Source organism: Hylobates moloch, unplaced genomic scaffold, assembly GCF_009828535.3.
Source record: "Hylobates moloch isolate HMO894 unplaced genomic scaffold, HMol_V3 SCAFFOLD_3, whole genome shotgun sequence".
In the NCBI taxonomy this organism is placed as follows: Eukaryota; Metazoa; Chordata; class Mammalia; order Primates; family Hylobatidae; genus Hylobates; species Hylobates moloch.
This window is the reverse complement of record NW_026652278.1, coordinates 46,343,978-46,370,744: the sequence shown is the minus strand read 5'-3', so window position 1 is coordinate 46,370,744 and position 26,767 is coordinate 46,343,978. Positions and strand designations below refer to the sequence as shown.

At 44.9% G+C, this 26,767-nt stretch overlaps 1 protein-coding gene, 1 long non-coding RNA gene and 1 pseudogene across 6 annotated transcripts in view; 1 reads left to right on the top strand and 2 right to left on the bottom strand.

Moving 5' to 3' along the window:
* The window catches only part of SGMS1 (sphingomyelin synthase 1), a 310,484-nt gene extending 290,565 nt beyond the window's left edge, over positions 1-19,919 (bottom strand). For 3 of the 5 annotated variants that reach the window (XM_058436244.1, XM_032137507.2, XM_032137513.2), the window contains exon 1: positions 18,793-19,052. The gene's annotated coding sequence lies outside the window, so the exon portion shown is untranslated. Of the gene's footprint in view, positions 1-18,225; positions 18,480-18,792; positions 19,053-19,766 lie in introns of those variants that run through there. The other 2 variants (XM_058436246.1, XM_058436245.1) reach the window with 2 other exon arrangements.
* On the top strand, positions 36-9,983 carry LOC131383053 (uncharacterized). The gene is made up of 3 exons (XR_009212774.1): positions 36-126; positions 3,685-3,802; positions 9,768-9,983. It is a non-coding gene; the product is annotated as an uncharacterized LOC131383053 (long non-coding RNA).
* A 4,703-nt stretch (positions 19,920-24,622) lies between the features above and the next one.
* Positions 24,623-26,334, bottom strand: LOC116480666 (protein SHQ1 homolog; annotated as a pseudogene).
* Positions 26,335-26,767: the final 433 nt, after the last annotated feature.

Genomic DNA, 26,767 nt, shown 5'->3' with positions numbered 1-26,767 from the left:
ACAGTGAGACAGGCTCACAGAGAAGCATATCGCTGAAATAAATCATATCTGCATATCCAGTGAGCATTTAACCAGCTCAGAGTGAACTAAGGAACCAAACACTACTGCCAGATTTTCCCTCCTAAGGTACTGACAAGTAAGAGCTATCAGAGCAAAAGATATGAAAACACCAGGCTGTTTTCCAACAACCCTGACAGGCCTTGCTCAAGGTTGCTGCCAAGTCTGCTGGTGAGACTGCTCTGAAGTATTATGAAACCACACTCTTGACCTCAGGCAGTACTAATGCCTTCAACTAAACACTGTTCAAAGTGGTGGGTGTGTTTATAACCGTAAAGGCAGCATTTCCTTGACCACACTGTGATAAGGCACCCTCTAATAAAACTGATCACAAGAAGCACTTATTTTTATTTTCCTTTTTATTTATACAAATTTATGGGGTACATGTGCAATTTTGTTACATGCATAGATTGCACAGTGGTCAGGTCAGGGCTTTTAGGGTATCCATCACTCAAATAATATATATCATACTCATTAACCAATTTCTCCTCATCCTCCCCACTTCAATACCCTCACTCTTCTGAGTCTCCATTATCTATTGTTCCACTCTCTACATTCATGACAAAGAACATATTTTAAGAGACACCTTATTTTCTTTTTTTTAAAAAGAGTCTCTTGAAAGATGTTTGTCTTGAACAAATATTTGTACACGTGTTCACAGCAGCATTAGCCACAACAGCAAAAGATAGAAGTAACCCAAGTGTCCACTGACAGATGAATGGATAAACAAAATGTGGTATATCCATACCATGGAATATTAAAAAGGAAGGAAATTCTGACAATGCTACAATATGTGTGAACTCTGAAAACATTATGCTAAGTAAATCAAGCCAAATACTAAATAGTTCCACTTATATGAGGTACGTAGTCAAATTCGCATATACAGAAAGTAGAACAGTGGTTTTCCAGGGGCTAGGGGTAAGAAACAATGGGAATGATTGTTTCATGGGCATAGAGTTTCAGCTTGGGATGAGGAAGTCATTCTGGAGATGGATGGTGGAGATGGCTGCACAACAATTTGAAGGTACTTAATGCTACTGAACTGTATACTTAAAAATTGTTAAAATGGTACATTTTGTGTATGTATATTTTACTATAATCAAAAAAGATGTTTGTGCTTGTTTAAAGTATAAATTTGGAATAGTAGAAATATTTTAAAACTATATAAATACAACATACATTTCTATGCATATTTAAGAATCTACTAAAGTTGTCTTCAGCTTCCACACTTGGCGAAAATCTGACCTTCAGTCTCAGTCTGGAAAGCTAAACAGCAGGATGCATTCTTCAAATGTCACTTCTGACATCCTTGAACTAACGTATGATCAATGATTGTATCACCATGTAAGTAAACATCACAACAGCATGACGTCAGTGATATGAACAAGGCATTATATTTGAATATTTGCTGTTAGTATCCAAAGACTCATTTTCAAATGTCGGTGAACATTCCAGATGTATCCTAGAATCTCCTGCATCCATCAGCAAACTATATGATACTCAAGATTTTGTCATGTACTTGCCAAAGACGTTCAAAGATGGAATGGCTGGTTATTATATAACAAAGTTCAGCTCTAGCATTGCACTTCTTTTTTTTTTTTTTTGAGACAAGGTCTCACTCCATCACCCAGGCTGAAGTGCAGTGCCATAATCACAGCTCGCTGCAGTCTCAACTTCTGGGGCTTAGGTGATCCTCCCACCTCAGCCTCCCAAGTAGATGGGACTACAGATGCACATCACCACACCCAGGTAATTTTTTTTTTTTTTTTTTTTTTTTTTTGTAGAGATGGGGTTCTGCTATCTTGTCAAGGCTGGTCTCAAACTCCTGGGCTCAAACGATCCACCCACCTCAGTCTCCCAAAGTGCTATGATTACATGTATGAGCCACTGTACCTGGCCTAGCATTGTACTTTGTGTATAACAGCATTGACATGGCAAGTCTACTAACAATATTAAAGAGCATGCTTACTAACAGTCAATGGTTGCTTGCAGGGAAAGCAGTCAATTGTTGAAAACCGAGGATACCTTGAGAGGGCAAACATTTGTCACATATTACCTCTGCAAAGATTCTTCTGTCATTCTTCTCCAGGGAAGATATTGAAATTAGTGTGCAGGCAGTGAAAGCTAAGATGCAGATGGAGAGTCCAAAACAGCTCTGTTATCTTGAAAGCCAATTTCATTGCTCCACAGCCACACTTTTAGAGCCAAAGCTTAAGGACGCATTTTTCTCTCAACTGGTTGTGTGAAGCAGCAAGTGAGTACAAAAATATCAGGGAAAAATGTGTAGAAGGACAACAATTTCACTTCTGCTTCTGAGATTATCCAGATATATTCTCCTTCAAACAGTGCACAAAGCTGGGGTGAGGAAGTCTAAAATGAAACCACATCATCATTGCCAAGAAAATCTTCAGGTCCAGGAGTCACAGAGAAGACAAGTCAGTTATATGACAAAAGATTAATAAGTTGGAAAGAAACTACCACTCATATTGTATTATATGGACAGAGCCAGCAAAAATAATAATACAAAAACAAACTAAACAAATAAATAAAGGCCTTGCTCCTCCCTCCTCCAACTCAGATCAAAGGCAACATCCACCCAGTATCACAAACATTAACAGCACTGATCGTATATGCTAAGAAATTAAGTCCCTGTACCACAGTGCCAAATTCTGACTATTTTAATAACAAAACTGTAATAATGTTTATAAAATGTCAAACTTGTATCCCGGAAGTCTATTCTAGGACAGCAAGGTTTAGCTTTGGCAATACTATTCCTTTCAGCATTCCATCTTTATGCATTTGGTCAAAATGTTCGTTTGGTGAACATCTAATATTTATAGAAAATAGATCAGAGGGATATACACCAAAATGATAACAGCAGTTATCCATGGGTAATAGGGTTATTAATATTATTTTAACTTATACATTTTCTAAATAAAGGGGGAAGAGCAAGAGCGGAAAGAGAAGGAAAAGGGTAAGAGGAGAAGAGCAGGAAGAGAAATAAGAAAAAGAAAAGTTGTCCTTGAAAGAAAACCCACTCTGGCTAAAAGGCTAGTGCAGAGCAGCCTTGGGCGGTCAGCACAGGCTGTACACCACAAGATTTCAGGGGACGCTACTCAGTGCCCACTCCTCAAACATTGTGCTGAAGCCACCCCACCCTTACACCTCAGCCTCCCACAGCGCTGGGAGAGAAAGGAGGGTTTCAAGGAAGATAGTATTATAGTAGAAATTTAATCAGTATGATATCTTTATTACTTAAAGCTTTTTAAAAAATCAGTAATTTGAAGTCAAAGATGTAGCCTAATAACAAGTACAGAGAAACACACCTGATGTGACTATACAGGTGGCAAAATTGCCTGTGAAGGAGACATTCTTTTTGTAGTCTTCCTATGAATACAATCACCCCTCAGTAACTCAGGAGATTGGTTCCAGGACTTCCAGGGACACCAAATTCCATGGATGCTCAAGTCCATCATATAAGATGGCATGATATTTGCATATAACCTACACAAATCCTCCTGTATCCTTTAAATCATCTCTAGATAATGTATAATACATAATACAATGTAAATGCTGGGTAAATAGTTGTTATGCTATAATTTTTTGTTTTTTGTTTTTTTGACACAGGGTCTCACTCTGTCGCCCAGGCTGGAGTACAGTGGTGCAACCTCTGCTCACTGAAGCCTCAACCTCCCAGGCTCAAGCGATCCTCCCACCTCAGTCTCCCTGGTATCTGGAACTACAGGTGTATGCCACCATGTCTGATTTTTGTAGAGACAGGATTTTGCCACATTGCCTAAGCTAGTCTCGAACTCCCAGACTCAAGTGATCCACCAGCCTCAACCACCCAAAGTGCTGGGATTACAGACATGAGCCACTATGCCTGGGGGTATTTTTTTTATTGCATTGTTATTTTTTTGGCTTTTTCCCCAAATATTTTCAATCTATGTGATTGAATCTGTGGTTGCAGAACCCATGGATTATTTACAGAATTTTTTAATGACAGAGTCAGTATGACCTGACTCTTGCCTTGGTAGACTAAGACCTGTTGAGGACATATCTGCCTAGTTAATCAGTGTGTCACCAGTACTCTGCAGGGTACCTGGCTCACAGTAGGGCCCCAACCAGTACCTTCTCAATAGTTTATTTTTTTTTACAAAAGCATTACACACCTTTTTGCACATAACAATGCTTTCAGAACAATTTTCTTTATGATTATTCTCAAGAGTTACCTAGTATTCCATTGTGTAGATATACATAATTTGTTTAACCAATCTCCTATATTTTAATATTACATTTCCAACTTTTCACTATGATAAAGAGTTCTGGGATGAATAATGACCTTGATTATTTCTTAAAATAAGCCCCAAAAAGTAGAATTGCTGGGTCAAAGAGTGTGTGAGCATCTACGGTCTCACTCTTCAAAGCTACCCTCTATCCCCTTATCTTGAAGGCAGTAGTCATGAACTTTACTATTTAGGTAAGCTACTATGGACTTCTCAAGCAGAGCAATCTCCTAAAACAGGTGCCTTTGGCATCAGCAGCCAAAGCTCCAGACCTATTTTCGGGACCCATCAGACACAGAAATCTGAGAAGCAGCATCTGCTCCAAGGGGCCTCTGTGCTCCTCCCAATGGCTCAGTCTTCTCTTCTTGCTAGTGGAAGACAGAAGCACATTGTAGCATCATACGCACCTCCCTGCCTTTGCTTCCACTAAGTCAAATGGTCTTCCAGTGATGCCAACAGTATCATTTTGTTTCCCGTCCCACCCGTAAGACACAGAAATGTCAAGCCACAAAGAACTACAACAAGGCTGTCAGTGTGTGTCTGCCTCACCCCCTTTTACCTAGTCACTTCCCATTAGTTCCTCTAAAAAGAGAAAGATGGAAATACAAAGAAACTCTCCATGGCATAATTTTCACTTTTTATCCACTTTCATAAAAAATGGGCCTTTTAAACACCTTCCTGGTGAATTTAATGAGAGTTTTAGATGCACTGTCCCCCAAAATACACTTAAATACATGGTGGCTTCAGGAAACCCATCCAGGGACCCCCAATAAGAATCTGTGGGCCACAGATAGGGCCTTGAAACGAATGAGCAAAATGAGGCTTGAGAAACTCCCGAGAGCATTCTCACGATCCTGCCTGTTTCTAAAATCAAAGGGAGAGGGAAAGCCGGCCATGCTGAGGGCCCTATGGAAACCTGGAACACTGCCCAGCCAACTGCTTGAAACTTTGTAAAGCCTTTCAAAGTAACTCAGGTGTCACTACATGGACCACAGCAGTAAAGCAAATGTTAAATTACCAACCTTGTGAACAGGTGGCAGAGACATTCTGAGGCACAGGTGAGGTTTTGCCTCCTGACAACCCAACATGCTACATATTTGCTTATTTGATTATTGTTGGTCTGACCCTTACCAAGAAAACTCCATAAGGGCGGAGACTTTGCTTTGTTCACACCTATATCCTGGCCTCGTTCAAAGTCGAAGCTGCCAGTCTCCACGATTCTGAAGGCTCAGGCTAGAGATGGAGGCCATCTACAAAGGCTTCCACAAAAAGCAATGGCATACAGGGGACATTCTATGTACTTGGGTCTGAGGGTGTATAGAGTGAACTAATAATAGCCAGGGGAATAATAGGGACAGGCTCTGGGATAAGATCAGGTAGAAACACAGAGGAAGGGACTATACAGTCCACATGGTGAAAATCTCGACAACACATGGCCAGAAAACTGGGTACAGATAGTGCCTGTGCAATAGCCCATCTCACTTATGGTCCATCTAGTCAAATGAATGGTCAACACGCCACCCAGGAGAGGAAAGGGAATCAACACGCACTCTCTCTTACAGGAAATCTCAGGGTCAGCCTCTGCTGCCACATCCCAAGGCCTCCTCAACAACTGCAGAATGCAACCCTGTACTACTGTGGACACACGCCAAGGGTCTTCATACCATGACACTTGTGACACAGTGGTTATTATTCCCATTTCACATGAGAAAGCCACTGCACCAAAAGGATTTAAACCCAAGCCCACTGTTCTTTGTCACTCCTCAGCTGGCTTTCAAAATCAGAGTCCCTGGGTCCTTGCCTTCCCAGTTCCTGTTATCTAGAAGACCCTGGCTGTCCTGACATCTTACAAATGGCTCAGAAATTGCGTTACTACCTCACCAGTGTGCCTGGACAGCCAGCAGCATCTTTCCTCACTGCCCTCACCTACTCTGCCTCTGTCTCAGATGGCCAGGACAGCCTGGCTTGGGCTGAAGACCGTGCGTCCTCTATACAGACTGTTTCTTTCACAATCCTCTTCAGGTCCCATGGCCTTTTCTCCAGCATCCCAAGCATCTCTGCTCTCCAGTCATCCTCCACCTGCCTGTGCATCTTCATCCCTGCCGCTGCCCCCTGCCTTTCCTCCACCGTTCCCTCTCCCCTCCTGGTTTCCTCAGGAGTAAAACATTCCTCTTCTCTGTTGGCCTCAGACACATTGGCACCCCCATCCCCTTTTCCAACTCCTGCCTAAACTGTCAGCCTGTGTCTGTTAGGGGGAAAAAAGCTGTGCGAAAAGCCTGCCTTCCCACCCTACCTCCCTCCCAGTCCTGATTTCTCCTGCCTCTGCCGCTTTCACCAACCCCCCTGCCAGTGGGGTGGGTATCACTTCAGCTAACACTCCCCACCACTTCCTTAGGAGATAGTTTTCTTGAGGTTTGTTGTCTACCATCCTGCCCCAGGGCTTTTTTCTTCAATCCCGCCATCTCCATCTGTGACTGTTGGGAACTCCCTTCCAAATTTAAGCATCTTCCACCTGCCAAGCTTAGCTGAGGATCCTCCACCCCTTAACCTGAGATTTGTTATAATATCCCGTCTTCATGGATTCACATAGTATACCTGCATGAAACTTTTAAAAGACTGAACATCCACATTTTGCTCTCTTAATGGAGACAGCCTGCCAGAAGGAATATCCATTACAACCTGAGAAATGCAAACAGCTTATTGCTATTTCTATAAAGTGGTCTGGACATGAAATTAAATAGGACTGGAGAAGGTGGTGCTGAAATCAGCTTCTTTTGTTAATGGATAATAAGCAGCTGGCGAAAAGGAGGAGTGGAGGGGAGAAAAAAGAAAATAAGAAACTGGAACCACTGAAAACACAAAGAAAGGGGAATTTCACACTTAGCCAAAAATACAGGGAAAATAAAATAAAACTTTGTTTTTAATAGAGTCTTTCTTTTAAAAGTTGATTTATCTTAAAGATAGAAAGTCGTTAATTTTCTCCAGGTTTTACATTCCTAGCAGATAGCTAACATTTAGCCACTTTGTTGTTTTTTGTTGTTGTTGTTGCTGTTCTGAGAGGGCTCTGTTGCCCAGGCTGGAATGCAGTGGCGTGATCGCGGCTCACTACAGCCTCCGCTTCGTGGATTCAAGCAATTCTCCTGCCTTAGGCCTCCTGAGTAGCTAGGATTACAGGCGTGCGCCTCCATGTCAGGCTAATTCTTGTATTTTTAGTAGAGATGGGGTTTCACCATGTTGGCCAGGCTGGTCTCAAATTCCTGACCTCACAGCCACGTTTTTTAAAAACAAAGAAAGTAAACTCCCAAGTACTGTTGTAATTCCCCAAGTAGTTTTGAGGTGCAGTCCCAGCTCTGATTCTCCCTTTGGGGGCCGACCACTTATAGCACACATCTTCCTAGGCTTGTCTCTGCTGCCAAGATTATGTCACTAAAAATGGAAACCTCGTGTGGCTTTCAACCCTAAAACAAAAGAAAATAAAAATCAAAAAATGCCACTTCTGGCTCCATCTACACTGACCTATGGTATGGATTCCCTTCTGTGCACTCTGCTGACACAGGAAACCTGGGCAGATGACCTCTGTCCAGTCATCCCACCCCTGACCCACGGAGGCTAGGTGTGCAGCTTTGATACTGTACTCACTACTTGGTGATGACATCATCTGTGGACATGTCTGTCTCCTCACTAATCCCTCAAAGACCCAGACCCCATCGCACTCATCTCTGTATCTCAAGGCTCACCAGGGGAACTGGCCCATAGGGGACTCTCAACATATATTTACTGCCACTGTCAACCCTGAGTTATAAAAAGACCAGACTGGAGAGTGTCTCCACACCTGAACAGGCCTCTCTAGCCTCTTCAGTTGGCCCCCGGCAATCCCCCCATCCTCTCTGCCCTGCCACATTCCCTCACCAAGCAAACGAGCTGTTACAGGCTGACAGGGTCATGGGAGAGTCCTGATAACTAGCACAGAGAAAAATCTAAACCAGTTTTTCTGCCCAAATACAACTTACTTGTACTGTTCACCTCTGAGTTCTTTCTAAATCCTGAGTTCCTACAAAATATTTAAATTCTAAAAGGTTTTCGTCCCAAGGTTTTATATATGTAACATTTTTCAAATAGGAAAACATGTAGCCTGGATTGCAAGACAGAAAACTTCTGCCATAATAATAACTATTCATACTTCTTGAGAGCTTAGTGTGTGTAGGTGCTGTACTAAGCTTGGTACACATTGTAGCTATGTGACCTCGCGGCAGCTGGAGGAAAGCTGTACAAAGCTCTTTTTTCCTACAAACACAGTTTTCTACTATAATTAAACTAGTCAAATAAGATTATCTTCTGCCTCTCCACTGTCAGGCTACGTATCTCAATATACTTTTAATTTGTCTGTGCCTAAATTCCCCCATGGGGATAAGTGGTGAATAGGAAGTCTTTTATTTATTTATTTATTTTTTTTGCCAATGGGAGGGGGAATGAAAAATAACAAAATAAAAATAAATGAGGCCATCTTCCTAAGATGGGATGCAATGATGGCACTCCAAGCTTCTAATGAGTATTGACTTATATTTCCAAGTTTTCTCTCCACCTTGGGATCATCTCTCCTGAGCCATGCCAGAAACACTGGTGAGCAGGAAAAGCAAGTTTCTGCTCTGGACTGGCTCAGACACCCCTCTGCTGTCGTAGATAAACAGGACCACATGAGTTCAGTTTTTATTTCATGAGGCAGAAAGCACTTCCAATGTCTAAATCTGAAATCATCCCACCTGACTGTAACTAGAAGTAGGAGCAGCTGGCTCCTCGCTGACGTGGGCACTGCTGATGGCAGTGGCTTGCAAAGAGTGGTCCCCAGACCAGCAGCATGACAGTATCCGAGAACGCATTAGACATGTCAACTGCCCACTGCCACCTGCCCCAAGCTCTTTGCCTCACAAACTCTGGCAGAGGTAGGTCCCAGCCCTGGGTGTTGTAAGCAGCCTTCAAGTGATTCTGATACACGCTGAAATCTGAGAGCCACTGGCTTCGCCTGATAAACATCTGAGGTCATGGGAATGCCCTGCTGGGCTAACCTGTGTATTACAACGCTTTATGTAAAGGTACTGGCTCTCCACCAACAGTACCTACTTCTGTTATTTCTGCCACCTGGCAAAGGCCCCAAACACTAAACTCTGGGGCATTCTTTTTCCTACTTTCTTGGGCAAATTACTTCTGCCCCACTCTCTTCGTCTTCAAAAAAGGTATAAGGACAATATCCATTTCATTGGGTCAAGGACTTAGAAAGTATCTGGCATGCAGTTAGTCATCAACAAGTGTGAATCCCTGTGATTCCGACATCTCTGCCAAAAGGTCTCATCAGAACTAGGAATATAGCAAATAAAATTCGCTTCCTGAATGCTTACCACCTGACTTTTTCTCCCCACTCAATTCCAGAGCCCTGAGTGAGGACATCCAGGAATGACAGAGAATGCACCTGGCTCCACTGTCTTTCAGCATTTACTTGTTCAGCCTGCAACTTAAGCACCCACTGAATGCCTGCCGACACATGGAAAAAGCCCATTCCTATAAATTTGTACAGCCTCCAACCAGGTCTTTCCGGACAAAAGCCATCCAATTCTGAGGCATAAAGCCTCACACACCTCAAGAGAGGTACAGGAGGAACGTGATGAATATTAATAAAAGTTGTCATAATAATAGCTAACATTTATGTTGTGGTTACCATGCCAGGCATTCAGTACCTTATAAATGTTAATACAGTCCCCACAACAACCCTGTAAGATAGCTGCTGTTATGACACCTACCAGAGAGTTGGGGAAACTGAGGCACAGAAGGTTTGCATAACCTGCCTAAGGTCCTACAGCTTCTACATGATGAGGCTGAGATCCAAACCCAGGGTCCAGGGTCAGTGCTCTTCACCACTGTACTATAAGACAGAGAGCTATTGCTTATCTAGGCATCTTCTAACTATTTATCACCAATCCCACAGCACTGATTTTGAGATACTTATGTTTGGGCACAATATCCACTGTCATGGGATTCAATACTGGGCCCTCAAGGCTCCCAACAGAAATGATAATTCTACTTGGTTTCTCCAGCCCCTTCTCCCCTCCCTAAACTAGTTCCACCCAAGCCAAATCAAAACTTCACAGAGCAGGATTTCTCTCCTCTCGTAACTCCCCTGGCACTGCACCACTTCACCTCTAATTATATACCATCTGTCACATAGAGTTCTCTAATTGTTTCTTGTATATTAGCCTTTTCTTCCCCAGTCAACTGTAAAATTCTTTGGAAGTACCCGTATTTTTTGTGAAACCCAACAAAACCAGGCAGAAACGTGGGCTTATAACAGAAACAATGTAGTCTTAGTGTTACAAATTCATTGGCTGGCTAATTCACTTTGCTTTTCTGACTCTTCTTTATTATCAACCCTTAAAAACAGATAAAAGTATTAAGTTTATGGGATTTATTTTATTTATTTTTTGAAACAGGGTCTTGCTCTGTCGTTCAGGCTGGAGTACAGCGGCGTGGTCACAGCTCATCAGAGCCTCAACCTCCAGGCTCGAACGAGCCTCCCACATCAGCCCCCCAAGTAGCTGGGACTACAGGTGCACACCACCACAACTGGCTAATTTTATGTATTTATTTATTTATTTATTTAGTAGAGACAGGGACTCACTGTGTTGCCCAGACTGGCCTCAAACTTCTGGGCTCAAGCGATCCTTCCACCTCGGCCTCCCAAAGTGTTGGGATTACAGGTATGAACTACCATAACCAGCCAGTTTATGCTATTTAAAACCAGCACTAGGGGAGGTATTCCACCAACATAACCTAAGCAACAACTCTGTTTCAAGATCTGTACTCCAAGCATCTCCTACAATACCTTTTAAACCCTTCAGCAGCCTCCGTAAGGGGGGTGTTGTTATGCCAGTTTGAGGAAAGAGGAACCAGGGCCTACAAGGGGTGAGTAATTTCACCAGTGTCATCACAGGTTGATAAATGAAGGAAGATTTTAAAAGATCTGTCCCAAAACCACTATTAGCCTCCCTCTAATGTGGAGACTAAGGTGCCAAGATTCAAATTATCCTCAAAGCAACCTTTATAAAAAATGTTATCATGACAGAGAAAATTTGAAACTCTATTAAAAAGTCATTTTAAAAAGATGAAATGATGACCATGTTCATGGACAGAATTACAATAAGACAGAAAATCTTACAATATTAGACAGAAAAATCATATTATATATTCAATGCAATGCCCATCACACTTTCCTAACTTTGTTGAGAACTTAATAAGCATTCCAAAATGCATATAGAAGTATAAAGATCCACAAATAACCAAGTTAAAGTACAAAGAAAAGTAGGGGCTCACTCTGCCATATAAAACACACTGCAAAGCTATAATAAAAAGAATGGGGGGGCATAGAAACAGACAGATGACTGGTATCACTATGTTGCAAGTAACGGGGACAGTTTCAGTTTGGGGTGATAAAAAATGTTCTGGAAATGCAGAGTGGTGACGACAATGTAAATGTACTTGATGCCACTGAATTATATACTTAAAATGGTTAAATGATAAATTTTATGTTATGTGTATTTTATCATAATTTTAAAAGATTTTTAAAAATCAATATGTTGAATGAAAGGAACCAGACACAAAATGGTACTATACTGTATGGTCCATTTATATAAAATTCTAGAAAACACAAACTAATCTACAGTGACAGCATATCAGTGGTTGCTTAAGTCTGGGGACAAAGGGATGAATGGATTACAAAGCGGCCCAAGGGCAATTTTGGGGTGATGGAAATGCTCTGTATCTTCACTGTGATGGTTTCACAGGTATGTACATCTGTCAAAAGTAATCAAACTGTATACTTTGAATGGATTTAGTTTACATATATAAGTTACAACTCTTTATTTATTTATGAGACAGGGTCTCACTCTGTCACCCAGGATGGAGTGCAGTGGTGCAATCTGGGCTCACTGCAAACTCCGCCTCCTGAGCTCAAGCAATCCTTCCACTTCAGCCTTCCGAGTAGCTAGGACTATACCAATTAGCCAGGCCAATTTTTGTATTTTTTGTACAGACAGGGTTTTGACCAGGCTGTTCTCTGTTCTTGAACTCCTGGGCTCAAGCAATCCACCTGCTTCCACCTCCCAAAATGCTGGGATTACAGGTATGAGCCACTGTGCCTGGCCATGGCTTAATTTTCTTTTTTTTTTTTTTTTTTTTTGGTAGAGACAGGGTCTCTCCATGTTGCCCAGGCTGGTCTTGAACTCCTGGACTCCAACAATCCTCCCACTTCAGCCTCCCAAAGTGCTGGGATTACAGGCATTGAGCCACCACACTCAGCCTTAATAACTCTTAATAAAGTTGAAAAAGTAAACTAATGTGTGTCTGTGGGAACCTGAGGTATGATAAAAGTGGCTCCACAAAACCATACGAAGGAAAGAATACACTGTATAATAGACGATTTAGGGAAACTGTCTTACAAAATGGAAAGGAAAAAAATAATGTGAGATTCCTTTGTTTTCCCATATATGAAGATGAACCTCAAACAGAATAAAGCCCTCAATGTAAAAGGTAAAACTGGAAAACTGACAGAATACAGAATATCTTTGTAATCTTGGGGTAAGGAAAAATATCTTATACTCTTAAAGTGCAACCTAAGGCAAAAATTAATGGATTGGGGATATATCAAAACTAAAAATTTCTCAAAGTTACCATTGACAAAGTTGATAAACAGATGACAGGATGGGATTAACATCTAGAATATACCAAAAAAAAATCTGCAAATCAACACATTAGGAAAAGCAAGTATGGCTAGTCAAAGAAATTATAATCACTAACGAATATATTAGAAGAGTTCAAATTTACTAAGAAATCATATAAGTTCACAAAAAAGAAAAAAACAATGAGATCCCACTTTATGGCCACCAAACATTGGTAAAACTAGAAAGTTGGTTAATAACAAATTTGAGCAAGAACATGGGGAATCAGGAACCCTCGTGCACTGATGTGGAACAGAAAGCAGCTGAGCAACTCTGGAGAGTAATTTAGCAGTGTTTAGTAAAAACAGGTACGTTTGTACACCATTACTCAGCCATCCCACTCCTAAGTACATACCCTTAGAGCAGTGGTTCTCAAACTTTCCCATGTATCAGAATCTCCAGCCTGGGCATGCTGAAACACAGTTCAGGGTTTCTGATTCAGGAAGTCTGGAATGTTAGGACCCAAGAATCTGTATTTCTAACAGTTCAGTGTTGATGCCGATGCTGCCAGGTGTGGACCATACTTTGAGAACCACTACCCTAGGGATATTCTCAACCAGATCATTAAGAAAATGCACACAAGGCTGGGTGTGGTGGCTCACGTCTATAATCCCAGCACTTTGGGAGGCCGAGCGGGTGGATCATGAGGTCAGGAGATCGAGACCATCCTGGCTAACACGGTGAAACCCCATCTCTACTAAAAATACAAAAAAATTAGCCGGGCGTGGTGGCGGGCGCCTGTAGTCCCAGCTACTAGGGAGGCTGACGCAGGAGAACGGTGTGAACCCGGGAGGCGGAGCTTGCAGTGAGCCGAGATTGCGCCACTGCACTCCAGCCTGGGTGACAGAGCAAGACTCCATCTCAAAAAAAAAAAGAAAGAAAGAAAGAAAGAAAATGCACACAGACCCAGCTACTCAGGAGGCTGAGGTAGGAGAGTCTCTTGAGCCCGAGAGGCAGAGGCTGCAGTGAGCCAAGATCGTGCCACTGCACACCTGCCTGGGCGACAGACCGAGACTCTGTCTCAAAAAAAAAAAAAAAAAAAAAAGAAAGAAAGAAAAGAAAAGAAAAGAAAAGAAAAAGAAAAAAAAAGAAAGAAAAAATGCATACAGGATGTTTGCTAGTGGTAGCAGGAGTGGAGGTGAGTTAAGCATCCATCATTAGGGAAATGGGTAAGTAAAAGTAGGAGACACATAAAAGACCAGCCCTGCAAAGCAGCAGTCAAGTCAACGCACTAGATAAACCTGCACTAACAAGGATCTCACAAATAAAATGTTAAGGTTCTTCTGACTTTTATGAATGCCTGCAAATTTCCATAATAAAAAGCTCTAATGTTGAATAAAAAAGGAATGAAATCTATAGCATGGAACCACTTATGTAAATTAAAAACAAACAAAGTAACTCAACATCTTTAACAAAATACATACATATGCAAGAACATATCCTGCACTGGAGAGAAGGCTCCTCTGGGGGAGAGGGGCCTGGGGGGTGGTGGGAGGGGAATGAAGGAGAAAAACGTAAAACAAGCAAGGGGCTTTTGCACAGTGAGAGGATCCTGTGCCAAGAACTGGAATGTGAGCTCAGCTCTCAGTACCAAGACTCTAAAAGGTAAGTCACCCAAATTCTCTAAATCTCCACTCACCTGTCTGTACGTATAATGGTTGCATCAGTTAAAGCCCCCGTGGCTTTACATCATTAAGGGAGTAGATCAGCTTGTCACTGAGAGTGGAGGGGAATCTTTCTCAATACAAGCTTGGGGTGATTTCAGGCCCCCAAAATCAAACCTGCTACTGAGCCCTGGATTTTCCCTTTGACATATTAGTTTAAAAAGACACTGGTGCTCTTGGCTTTTGGCAGAGTGTGTGTGTCTGTTTCTCCGTGTCTTTCTCTTCGCTGTCTGTTTGAGTCTCTGTGTCTGTGGAGCTGTGTGAGACTGTCTGTGTGTGATGTGTTTATCTGCGGAGATAGAGGACTGGGAGAACAGCAAAGCATTCCAGCAGAGCCTGAGCCACACTTATTCATCAGCACCACTCAATGCAGCTTTACTGAATCCAGAAGCCAGTTATAAAACCAAGCTACCTTCCTGGGGCTCCGCCCACCCTTCTCTTTCCCTTTCTTCACTCTCTCCTCCCCGACATCCAATGCTGCCTCCCAACTCCCACATCCAAGTGGGCTGATCCAAAATAAGGTCCTCTTGTGACTGGGTAGCTTAATGGAGGTAACAACCTCTACAGGGATGCTCTTAGAGAGGAGAAACAGCCATTTATATTCCTGACCAAAAGCCTTTAATAGGAAAGCCAAAAATCTTGAAGACCAGCATGTCATAAAAGTTCTTCCAGAAGAGACTGTTTTGGCTATAGCTACCATCCAAAAAAGTCAAAGCCATCCATAACATGTTATGCCCCCACAAGGACACAAGGGCCACAGCTCTTTCCAAGAGCCACTGAATAGTTTGCCATATGAAGTGGTGGGAAAGTGTATATGGCAATCAAAAAACAAAAATCACCAGTGATCAAATTTGTGTGAGAAAATGCAACAGATTCTTCTGACAGGATTGCTTAAAAAAGCAAGCTCATGCCAAGAAAGTACATCTTTAGGAGAAGAAGAAATACCTAAACAATTGGAAGAAGGAACAGACAGTGATGGTAAAGAGCAGAATAAACTGGCAGCACACTCATGCCTCCCTCCTAAAGACCAGGGCATTGATCCCTGTGTGCAAACAATCCAGAATTTTTATTCCCAAAATACTCTTTCAGCTTTTCTATAGCAGCACTTTTCAGAGTTTTCCTGAAATGTTACGTATAAAATGAAGTTTTCTAAGTTAAAGCATTTGACATACAACAGGAGCACTTTTTAGTTTAAAAAAAAAAATACTGCCAGGTGCAGTGACTCACACCTGTAATCCCAGCACTTTGAGAGGCCAAGGCGAGAGGATCACTGGAGCCCAGGAGTTTGGGACCAGCCTGGGCAACATAACAAAACCCTATCTCTATAAAAAAGTAGCTGGGTTTAGTGGTGCGTGCCTGCAGTCCCAGCTACTGGGGAGGCTGAGGTAAGAGAATCACCTGAGCCTGGAGAGTTCAAAGCTGCAGTGAGCCGAGATTGTACCACTGCACTCCATCCTGGGTGACAGAAAAAAACCCTGTCTCAAAAGAAAAACAAACAAAAAAAAACCTGATGGCTATACTTAGGAGTCAGGAGTCCGTTTGGTTTTCATGACATATGTTAACAAAGCACACCATTTTTCTAGCTGAAATGTAGGATCTGCCCCAAGTTTGAAAATTAATAAAGTTAACCAGAAAAGTAAAGGAATCAAGTTTTCAAGCTAAAATTGAATGTCTATGGTCAACACCAGAAATCATGTCTTATGAAAACATAAACATTCTTTAAATGTCAACGTGCAAAGGTATTGATGCATATTTTATTCTAACCATATTAATACAGACTTAAAACTAGATGATGAACATGGTAAATACTGGTAAACTCTTCTGTTATGAAGAATTTTTAAAATTTCAGCTGCAGAGTCATGTATTGAATACTACAAATTATAGACACTGTGCAAGATGCTAGAAATCCTCCAATGAGTAAGATACTGGTTTAATAACCGTGTCCCTCTGATGTCAATTTAATACATGTCTGGAGTTAATGTCTTTTATTAAAAAGTTTCCGGAAATTTCAAATAGCTCACTATCATCCCTGAAGAGTTGCAGAAATATATCTTATTATTTTACTAAAAACATAAATTTCTATTCTGTGAAGCAGAAATGGAAGGAAAAGCCACTTCACTGTTTTTACATATCACTGTCACTTTCTGCAGAATAACTACTTAAACTGCATGGCGGCAGCGGCCACCCCTCTGCTACCCAGCAGGTCACAGAGATAGAGAGACTCAAAAACATGCTATATATTGCTGTATATTTTAAGAGGCGCAGTAAGGAAACTCGAAATACCAGGGCCTCCAGAGCTAAACAGGAAGCAAGATAAGACAAGTGAGCTGCCACAGGCAGAAGGCAGCTCCTGGAGGTTCCCCCAAAGCTGGCGCCTCCGACAGCAGGCACAGGCTGCTGCTTGCTTGCTTGCTTGCTTGCTTGCTTCTTTGCTTGGCCACGGCATGTCTTCAGAGCTGGAAGGCTGCCACCTGCTGAATCACCAAACATCCCTGGGCTTCCCTTGGAGCACTGACCAGACAGGCACCCATCCCCCGCTGCCTTCGCCCGTGGACATTTCACACCCCGACCAATGAAACGCCCCGCCCTCTCCCCTTCTGCACAGGCCAAAACAGCCGCCAACCTCGTTCCATCTGGGCAGCTCTAGGCAACACCCATCGCGTTCCTACGTCACCAGTCCCACTCCTCTCCTTCGGCCCACTCAGTCCCCCCCTGAATGTTCAACCCCCAGTGCCAGGAAGCGTGGGGAGTTCACAGCACAGCACAACAGACATTCGCCACTTCCACATCCAGGGAGCCAACCAGAAACATCCCCAAACCTGAAAGCAAAATAACCTGTCCAAACAGCTTTAAAGGTCCAGGAAGGTAAATGTCAAGGGAGCTAAAATAGTCGACAGGCCCCAGAACATAGAAAATAAACTTCCCTTTCAGAAAGCAGCCTTCACTTGGTTTCTTAAGCGTGTACTGCTGAAGTCTGTACTGTTTGAAGGTGAAAAGAAACATCTGAGAAGCACCTGCCTGGATTCTCTTCGCTCCCTCCAGCCATGACAACCCTCATCCCGATTTCTACTTCGCGGCACCAAAGAGGAAAGCAGCATTCACCAGAACGCTCCAGGCTGAATCCGTTAGCTGGACTAGGGCACTCTATCCGGCCCACGGGAGGACGCCACAAGCCCGAGTTCGGGTTAAGACGGTGGGAGAGGCAGCCGCTGCTGCCTCTGTTTTGCCCTTGACACGTCGCTGGGGGATTAGCGCAGACCCCGTCCGTCACAGAAAAGCCGCGTCCTGGAGAGACCGTCCAGTTTGGGGCTGCGCCGGTGCCCCTCCAGGCCTTGCCCCTAAACGTCCCCGCCCCGCGGGGGCAGCCCTGTGGGGTCTCAGAGCCGCCCGCGAGCCTGGGGGGCTGTTACGCGGCCTGGGGAGAAGGGGCGCGCTCTTCGGGGAGGGGGGTCCCACCTGTTTTGTCTTCAGGGGGTATCGAGGGGCCACGGTGGGGGGATCCCGAAATAGTGGGCGCCTGGCCGGCTGCCATCTGGCCCGAAGGTACCAACTGTCACACCGCCACCTAGGCTGTGGGGGTGGAGCCGTGATTGGAGTCGGCCCCTGGGGGAGTCTCCGGACCCCCGGCGGGCTACTGCCCAAAGGCTCCTCGCCTCCCGATCGCCCCAATCCGACACCAGGCAGCCTTCCAGCCCGCACGCAGTAGCTCTGAAAAGGTGCCCACTGACGCCTCCTCCTTCCCCCCCGCCCCAACTCAGCCCGGGAGCCCCGCCGGCGGCCCGCCCCCTCCGAGCCCGGATCCCGGCCGCCGGACCTCCCCGCTGTGCCCACCCCCGGGGAGCAGCAGCTCTGGGGGAGTGCCCGCCAGGTACGCGCGCGGCACCGCGCGGGCTGCGCTCACGCCCCCTCGCCCCAGGGCAGCCCGCCCGCCGCTCCCCGGCATAAGGCCGGGCCCGCGAGACAGGTGTCCGATCGGCCCCCGCGACCGCGAGGCCGGCTCTCTGTCCCGGCCCCACGACTCACTTGCACTGGAGTCACGGCAGCCGCCGGAATTCCGCTCGCGGAGCCCCCCGCCGCGAAATGAAATCCGGGGCAGGGCAGCGTAGGGGCTCCGCACCCCAATCGCGCTCTCCGACCGGCTCCCTAGACGCGAGGGGAGAGCAGTCAGCCCGGGCCGGTCCTTCTCACTCCCGACCTGTCCGCCGCCTGCAGCCCGCCGCCCCGCTGGTGCGAACGCTTCCGACTTGCCACCGCGAGCCTCCCGGGCTGCCGAGCATGCCCAGTCCGCGGCCCGAGCCGGCCCGGCTTCCCGCGCGACGCGACTCCGCTCCTCCGGGTGTTCACTGCGGCCGGGGGGGCGGGCCGGCCGGGCGGGGTCCGCAGGGGGCTCCTCCCGGGACCGACCGGGACCCCGAACCAAGGGACAGTCGCGGTTTGGACCCCTTAAATTTTACTTTCAAGTAATGGGAAACTGAGGAGGCGGGCGCTTTCCCCAGCGTTTTTAGGGGCCCACTAAGTAAGGCCGGGCGAGAGCCAGATTTTACAATCGGGGACGGTAAATCCCTTGGGGCAGGGCGGGAGACGGGAGCCGCTAGAGCTGTCACAAAGCAGGGGACGCAAACTCAGCTTGCTGGAAGCCAGGCACGAGTTTGCGAACTACTCCTGGATTCTCTTTCCCACCAAGCCCAAGGGCTGCGACACTTGGGATTAACGCCCGATGGATCATTCATAGGAAACGGCCGACCTGACTATTCGGCCCATTTTCAAACCTTAACCATAGACTCTCATCTTTCTCCCACAACATTAGAAAAAAAGCCTCGGGCGACGCCTGGTAGCGCGAGGGAGGCGCAAGAGCTCTAACCGACCGAGGTGAAAACTCCTACTGCATCAGAGCCGCCCCGCCTGGGCCCCACCTCCCGCCGCCCCTCCGAGCTGCTGCGAAAACCCGGAGAGCGGCGAGGCAGGGTCCGGAGCCCGCGCATGCCTAGTAGCCCCACCTGGTGCAGGTCGCCCGAAGGAAGATTTTCCTCTGCTCCCCGAGCGGAGCCTCAGCGCCCAAGTTAGGGTGGACAGCGGGGAGAGCTGGCCTTCTCGCCCCGACACCCGCCCTGCCTGGCCGGCCCGCGCCGCACCTCGGTGGCCTAGAGGCAGCCCGAGGCCGTGCCTCCCGCGGGGTCGGGGACTTGGCGAGCGGGGGAGGGGGCGCGCGACGGGCCCGGCGTGACACGTGACTGTCCGCGGCGCTTCGGGCAGCCATCTTCCGCCCTGCCATCGGGCCGCTGGCGCTCGGAACCGACCCGGGAGCCGGCGGGACGGGAGCGAGCGCCGTCTTCCCCGGCCACGCCCTCCTGTCGGGCTCCGTGCGCCGGGCTCTGGCCTCCGCTCGGCACCTGCCTCCGCCTCGCCTTGGGGTACCGGAATCCTGTACCGACCCCTGGCTTGCCCAGAGGACAGGTTCTCTCCCGGGCCAGAAGCAAACTGCGGCGAAATCGAGACAGTAGAACTCCGGTGGTGGAGGGCCCCCGCTTTTCCCCAGAGGCGGAAGTTGGCGAGGGAATCCTCTTCCGTTATCCAGCGAGAGCGCTGCTCTGGCTGCCTCCCGGTTCTAACCTAGTCCCTGCAGAGGAGTGATGTACCGGCGGGGACATTGGACAGAGGCCGTGCTCTTCCCTGCGGCGCATACCCCGCTGCCCCTGCTGGTGGGCAGCTTCCATGGTGCTGATGTTGATAGTGAATATTTATTGAGCGCCTGCCTCGAGTCCCTTGGGTTTCCTGCTGTCTCGGGACCTGCCGCGTCACTGTCACCCTAGAATTTGTTAGAAGTGCACGTTTTTGGCCCCACCTAGACCTACAGAACCAGAAACTGCGGGTGGAGTCCTGCAATATGATTAACAAAGCCCTCCAGGTAGTTGTCATGGACGCCTCTATATTTCAGCTAAGCAGTCCATTTTAATAAGCTAGGCAGTGAAAATTTCCATAGTTTTCCCCAAAGCACAGTGAGGAGTCAGGGATTCAAAAAGAGGCAATCTGCCCCAATGCAGGCGTTTTATTGCACCCTCCACTCCTGGCTCCTCTGGTTTTTTTCCCCCTTAAGACACAGTACCGCTCTTCTCAGGAAGATTGGGAAAGTAGATTTGTCACATACGCTTGTCAAGCACGGCTTTAAAATAACAACTGAAAGTCAGTTCAACTGCATGTTTTGAGTATCTACTGGGAGCAAGGCTCTGTGAAGTATAGTAGCCCTACTGGTTATGTTTGTCAGTTTGCACCTAAAAGGTGAAAGGAAGGCTTGCTTTCTTGTGATGTAAATTTTTTCAAACTAACGGAGTGCCAGAAAACTGCTGGCTGCTTTCTCTCCCGTGTTGGTTTCTCTCCAAAGCCATCCAGAATGTGCTGTAAGCTTTGGACTTCCTGAAACTAAGGTCCAAGTAAGCGTTTGGTCTTTGATGTACTTTAAAATGCACCCCACCCCCGCATGCAAGATAACTAAATTTTTCAAAATATTAATACTTCTTGAATGTAAATCGTGTGTCTAGGGTACTGGCATAATTTTTTTTCAAATTTTCTATATGTTTGAAATGTTTCATAATAAAATCCTTTTAAATTTTTTTCCATGTTTAAATCATCACATTTTAGGATGATATATATATATATATGTATATATATAACATGGAAAAAAGCAGGGCGTAGAAGTATTTCCACTTTAATTTCAGTTTCATAAAATAATCCAGAGAGAAAAAGTCATAGATATATACACCATACATAAAAATAAAAGCGTAAATACAGAAAGAAATCTAAAGAGAAATCACCATAGCAGTAAAAGTAAATTCTGTGTGAAGTGATTATAAGAGACACTAAGGGTTGCCCCTCCTTGAAATTATATTTAGTCATGGTCCTTAAGTCACTATTATTTGTAACCAAAAAAAAATTTTAATAAAAATAGTTCTCCCTCTTCAGTCCATCCAGTCCTAAAGAATTTTTATCAGTGCCTTTTTTTTTTCTTCAGAGTCACTCTGTCACCCAGCCTGGAGTGCAGTGGCACCATCACAGCTCCCTGCAGCCTTGACTTATGGGGCTCCAGTGATCCTCCACCCTCAGCCTCCTGAGTATCTGAGACCACAGATGCAAGCCACCATGCCCAGCTAAATTTTATATTTTTGGCAGAGGGGGTTTCATCATGTTGCCCAAACTGGTCTTGAACCCCTGAGCTCAAGTAATCCACAGGCCTCCTCTTCCAAAAGTGCTGAGATTACAAGCATGAGCCACTGTGCCTGGCCTACCAGTGTATTTCTTAGGTAAATTTTAATAAACATCATATTGTTGGATTGTAAAATTTTGGGATTCTCAAGTACACAGAATATCATGAATTACATTGCTGTCAAGACAACTAGGAAACAAAAATGAATCACCTCCAAGTCACAATCTGTCATTAGAAATCTTGTTAAAAATAATACTAAGAGCAAATACTGAAGCAAATGCTTCACTTACCAAAACAGCTATCCTGAAGTAGGTGGTTTGGTTCCAAATGAATGACTTTTCTACCTTTAGAAGGTAAATTACCTGATTTAAAATGTGGTTTTATTCAGTGGACCTTTCAGCAGTAGCCATCACTCACCATTGAGAAGGTGGGCCTCTCTCACCACCTTAATTTTTGTAGGTCTCTTTCACCCTCTAGCATACATCCTACTAAGGCATCTAAAGTACTTGCAACTTCGTACTCATGGGAGCCAATGATGATCACATAATGTCATCAATAGACTGGGCCAGTGTGATGTTTTTGTGGAATGTCAGAACAATCAAGATCACTTCAGACTATTATGGCAGTGAGCAAGAGAACTAATGGAGCCTGTGGCAACACTGGGAAGATATATTGTTGGCCCTGTTGCGTAACAGCAAATCACTTCTGATGGACCTTGCAAATTGGTATGGAGGAAAAGGCATTAACCAGGTAAATAAGTGCATACCAAATGTCAGATCTGCCCCAGGTGCGTATCAGTGTGTTAATCTGCCCCAGTAAAGGTACTACTTCTGAGAGAGCAGCTGAAATTGGAGTCCCCATCTGATTACATTTATGACATTCCACAGTTGTTCTTCAGGATCCATCTGTCTTCTGCACAGGCTAAACTGGTGAATTAAATGGGAGATATTATAGGTATCACTACCAACCACCTGTAGTCAAAGTTCAAGTAGTGCTCTCGAAGCAAGGGGACTTTTGTTTCTATCCATGGAAATTTCTCTCAATGGGATCCAGAGCCACGTAGCCTGAGTAACAGGAGCAAGACCTTAGGAGCCCCCGCTTAGCCCTTTAAACTCTTCTGGCCAACCCGGGTTCCAAACCAAGGCTAACCAAAAAGCTAGTGGAAGACAACAAAGGTCATTCCAAGTATTGGCCCTGAAGCTTAGGTCTGATAATACTCAACATTCTGTGCTCATTCCTCTGTACCTGGCTAGGATTCCTGGCTTCAATAACTGCTTGGCTTCTCCTATTCATAGACAAAAGATTGGAATTTATTTGAAGATACCAGGGTAGATCAGGGATGAAGCTGAGCCTCGGGATGAGATGGAAACCAGGAACTGGAGTATTGGACCCAGAAAGTCTCCCTCTGTTTCCTCTGTATTTCTATTTATTCTCTCCCTGTGCTTTCTGGCTTCTTGCCTTCAGTTCCATGAAACAACCACTTGAGAGCTCCCAAGTTTTTAATCTCTTCCAGAGAGTAGCAAGAACAACCCTACCTATATTCATTAACCCTCTTGTCTAGTTGAATCCTATTTCCCCAGATTCCCACTGGCCACTTAATCTTACTAATATTTCAAGGTCCATCTCCAATTTCACCTTTTTTTGTATAGAAATGTTCATAACAGCTTTATTTATAACAGCCCCAAGCTGGAAACAACCCAAGTGTTCATCAGTAGGTCAATGGATAAATCTATTCAATGAAGTAGTACTCAGCAATGAAAAACACAAAAACAAAAACTCTTGACACATGCTACCACATGGATGAATCTCAATTATACTGAGTAAAATAAGGCTGACCAAAAAACGGATACATATTGTATGATTCAATTTACATAGAATTCTAGGACATGCAAACTAATAATGGGGCAAAAGGGCACTTGGGGATGATGGGTCCGATTTTCACCTTGATCGCGGTGGTAGTTTTACGCAGGGTATACATATGCCAACACACTGTACACTTTAGATATGTGCAGTTTATCAGCGGTCAAGTATACCTCAGTAAAGCTAAAATAAAAATATTAATGGGCTCCACATTCTGGAGACACTGGCAGTAGAACTATTATTTTCAGCTTGAAATATTAGCTACACTTTGGTAAAAATACTTTTGAATTTTATCTTCACAGTTGTAGCAAGGAAACCAATAGGTATAAACATTCACTGATTGAAAAACAATGTCATAAAGTCATCCCACTATCTGTGAGGAGTTGGTTCCAGGACCCCTGAGGATACCAAAATCCTCAGATGCTCAAGTCCCTGATAAAAAAATAAAAGGTACAGTATTTGCATGTAACCTACCCATATCCTCCTGTACACTTTAAATCATCACAAGATTACTTATATTACCCAATACAATGTAAATGCTGTGGGAATAGTTGTTATACTGTATTATTTAGAGAATAATAAGAAAAAAAGTCTGTACATGTTTGGTACAGATGCAGTTTTTTCTTAAATATATTTGATCAGCAGTTGGTTGAATCCACAGATGTGGAACCCACAAATACAGCAGGCTGACTGTATGTACTAAGAAAAATTACAAAGTGAAAATGAGGAATTCTCATTCGGTAAATGAAACCAAATCTAACACATTTCTCAACAATGAATAAAACCACTTAAGAGTTAAATATTTGGTGTCTGACAGCCATCTCTCTCCTGCATATTGCTATGGTTTACAGCAGTGGTGCCCTTGGGTTCAAAAACCTGAACTGTGGTCTTCAGTTGTTCCCCAAGCTCCTCTATCAGAGGCCCAGACACTCCAAAAGGCCGGGAAGAGGCAAGTGGCTTTCCCTGACTGGCATCAGATTCCTGAATGGCTGTGTTTCTGCATACTCCACCATCAACAATAAGAAGGGCACTACTTTCTTCAAGAAGGGGACCTTGCAAAGAACTGACTGTCTCAGATGGACTATCTTTGAGTTCATCTTGTTCTGAATGTGAGTCTGAGTTTTCGTTTCCAGATGACACAGTGCTGTCTGAGTCCTCCGAATCACTTGCCTCAGAGCTGCAGCAAAGTTTCTGCTGCCCAGAAACTGAATGGGCTGCTTGTAATGCAGATTCTTCCTCCTGAACAAGAAGTGCTGCTGCTTCTAGTTCTTCCAGTTCTAACCCCAACTGGGCCTTTGTAAGGGAGACTTCCTTTAAGGCTTCTGCAAGAGCTGCCAACGTTTTGGATTTGACTTTCTGAATCCACACACAGTAGTCTGAGATGTAGAGATCATTCAGTATGTATGCCGGGTCGTTTTCCTGAAAAATTTTGTGAATATCCAGGAGACATTTTAAAACTGCACTTTTACGTAGTTGCAGTATCTTTATAGTCTCCCCGTAGGCCTTCATCGCCAGTTTGAAATGGCGATACAGTGGGTAACACAATACCCTTCTTCCAAAAGACACCATGATATCATGAACATTAGTCCAAGTCTCAAACCAGCATAGTATTGGACTCAGTTTCCTGATATTCCATGCAGATTCAACGTTCTTCTCTCCTTCAGTGACATGGGTTTCTTAGCAATATGCCAGAAGGATATCAATCAAACTGTAGTACACTTGACGACAGGCTCTCTTGTCTAGCAGATAAGATTTATTGACAAATTCTTGTAGCTGATATTTCTCTTCTTCAGAAAAAGACACTAATGCATCATGATTTTCTTGCTTCTGACTCTTTTCCAAAAAGGCTGTCGTTTTTTAATATTTGTCAGTCCACCAAGGATTATACTTCAAAATCTGTTCAACTGCCTCATCTTCAAAAAAGCCAGCTAGATAATGATCAGGATCAAACTTGGCCAGCTCAGTGGCCAGGTGCTTTTGTTTTCGTTCTGCTGCAGGGGTGAAATCTGGATCCTTAATAACATCACTCAATTCATCCTGTAACCGCTGAGACACTCCTGATCGTAAGTTTCCAAACCCATAGTGGCACTGAAGATTCAAAGCACTTTCTATCACCTCTTCATAGGGTGTCTGCTCAATTTCCCAATCAAACTCTTCATCGTCAACTACTTCCTCAGGAATCTCAGAATCACCTATTTCTTCCACAAGTGGTTTTGCTGTCGCGGATTTTCCTAGTGCCAGAAGAGCAACACATTTTCAGCCCCTCAAAATGCTGGCCAGGGGTTTCTTTGGGCAGGCGAATAGTAAAAATTCCTTTATAGCATCATAGGACCCTTGCTCGCTTCCATTTTCTACAATTCTTCCAGGAGGGGTTAATCTGAGAAAGTACGGCTAGGCATAGTAGTCTAGTCCGACCCCTCGAAGTAGACGTCGAACTCGGAGACCCAGGCGTAGGGCACGCGGATGGTCAGGAAGTCTGGCTTCTGGCTGAGGTCGAACGCCGGGGGTCAGCATCGCCGCACCGGATGCAGGGGCCAGTGGGGCTCGCCCTCACTGCCGCGGCGGTCCCACCACGCAACTCTCTCCAATTTTACCTTTTTAAAATAAAAGATGTCTGGGCTGGGCGCAGTGGCTCACGCTTGTAATCCCAGCACTTTGGGAAGCCGAGGTGGGTGGATCTTGACCTGAGGTCAGGAGTTCGAGACCAGCCCCGCCAACATGGCGAAACCCCGTCTCTACTAAAAATACAAACATCAGCTGGGTGTGGTGGTGGGCGCCTGTAATCCCTGCTACTCGGGAGGCCGAGGCAGGAGAATCACTTGAACCTGGGAGGCAGAGGTTGCAGTGAGCCGAGATTACGCCACTGTACTCCAGCCTTGGAGACAGAGTGAGACTCTGTCTCAAAAAAAAAAAAAAAAGTCTGTCTTCCAGGACACAGAA